Source organism: Octopus sinensis, linkage group LG27 (assembly GCF_006345805.1).
Source record: "Octopus sinensis linkage group LG27, ASM634580v1, whole genome shotgun sequence".
Lineage (NCBI taxonomy): Eukaryota > Metazoa > Mollusca > Cephalopoda > Octopoda > Octopodidae > Octopus > Octopus sinensis.
The window spans coordinates 7,801,165-7,803,664 of NC_043023.1; positions in this window are offsets into that span (position 1 = coordinate 7,801,165).

Below are 2,500 nucleotides of genomic sequence, written 5' to 3' on the forward strand. Positions count from 1 at the left end.
ATGAACACACACACATACACACACAAAACGTGAGCACACACACAGAGGCACACACATACATGCACAGGCACACATACCCAAGCACTCATGCTCACATACACACACAAGCACGCATACACACACACATACAGATATGCATAGACACACAGAAGCACAGTAGTTTACAGACACATAAACAAGTGTACACGTATAAAGGTCTATAAATTTGTGAATATATGTGTGTGTACGTGTGTGTCTGTGTGTGTGTACATAGATAAAGATATATATATATACTCTTTTACTTTTTTACTTGTTTCAGTCATTTGTAAGCCCAGTACTTATTCTATTGGTCTCTTTTGCGAACCGCTAAGTGACGGGGACGCAAACACACCGGCATCAGTTGTCAAGCAATGTTGTCAAGCAATGCTAGGGGGACAAACACAGAAACACACATAATATATATATATATATATATACATATATACGACAGGCTTCTTTCAGTTTCCGTCTACCAAATCCACTCACAAGGCATTGGTTGGCCCAGGGCTATAGCAGAAGACACTTGCCCAAGGTGCCACACGGTGGGACTGAACCCGGAACCATGTGGTTGGTAAACAAGCTACTTACCACACAGCCACCCCTGTGCCTATATATATATATATACATATATACGACGGGCTTCTTTCAGTTTCTGTCTACCAAATCCACTCACAAGGCTTTGGTCGGCCCAGGGCTATAGCAGAAGACACTTGCCCAAGGTGCCACACGGTGGGACTGAACCCGGAACCATGTGGTTGGTAAACAAGCTACTTACCACACAGCCACCCCTGTGCCTATATATATATATATACATATATACGACGGGCTTCTTTCAGTTTCTGTCTACCAAATCCACTCACAAGGCTTTGGTCGGCCCAGGGCTATAGCAGAAGACACTTGCCCAAGGTACCACGCAGTGGGACTGAACCCGGAACCATGTGGTTGGTTAGCAAGCTACTTACCACACAGCCACTCCTGCATCTATATCTGTATGTGTGTATATAAATATATATATAAGTATCTGTCTTTGAGTCATCAGGTCACTATAACTTTTTCTGCTTAAATATAAAATACACGCACACATACACACACTCATGTTTTCTGTTCTATTTCCATCAAAGCCTATATATCTATATATATAAAGATGAGAATGTGTGTCTGTCTGTGTGTCTGTCTTTGAGTCTGTGTGAATCCCTAAAACTTGAGAACTACACAACCAATTTCATTCAAATTTTCACGTGTCTTACTTAGGGTCCATGGAGTGTCATGGGCCAAAAAAATTTTTAGCTTTTTGCCTAAAGCAATATCATATCTTCTCCACTATTTCAGTATTACGTGTCAAAAGTGAAACAATAGCATCTCTCTATTGTAATGTCAGATACTTTCATTTTGATAGTTTCACTTTAATACTGAAACTATTAAAGTGAAACTATTATCTCATATATATATATATATATATGTATGTATGTATGTATGTATGTATGTATGTGAGATAATAGTTTCACTTTAATAGTTTCAGTATTAAAGTGAAACTATCAAAGTGAAAGTATCTGACATTACAATAGAGAGATGCTATTGTTTTCACTTTTGACACGTAATACTGAAATATGGAGAAGATATGATATTGCTTTAGGCAAAAAGCAAAGTTTTTTTTTGCCCCATTACACTCCATGGACCCTAATAAGACACGTGAAAATTTGAATGAAATTGGTTTTGTTAGTCTCCTCAAGTTTTAGGGGTTCACACAGACTCAAAGACACACACAGACAGATACACAGACAGACACACAGACAGATACACAGACAGACACACAGACAGATACACAGACAGACACACATCTCATCTTTATATCTTAGATAGAGTAGGCTTTGATGGAAATAGAACAGAAAACACGAATGTGTGTAATGTGGTAAAATCGTGTACCCATATATGCATGTGGTGTATGTATATATATATATATATATATATAATCAAAAAATATATATAGATATACTAATATATATATATATAATATATATATATATAATATATTTATATAAGCTATATAATATATATATATATATATATATATAAGTAAATACATACATACATACATATATATTATATATCTTTATATATATAAAACTGAGAATGTCTGTCTGTCTGTCTGTCTGTCCGTCTGTCTGTCTGTGTGTTTCCCTAAAACTTGAGAACTACACAATCAATTTCATTCAAATTTTCACGTGTCTTACTTAGGGTCCATGTAGTGTCATAGGCTCCCCAAATGTTTAACTTCTTGCCTAGTGTGAGCCCACAACAATATCATATCTTCTCCACTATTTCAGTATTACGTGTCAAAAGTGAAACAATAGCATCTCTCTATTGTAATGTCAGATACTTTCACTTTGATAGTTTCACTTTAATACTGAAACTATTAAAGTGAAACTATTATCTCACATACATACATACATACATACATACATATATATATATATATGTATAT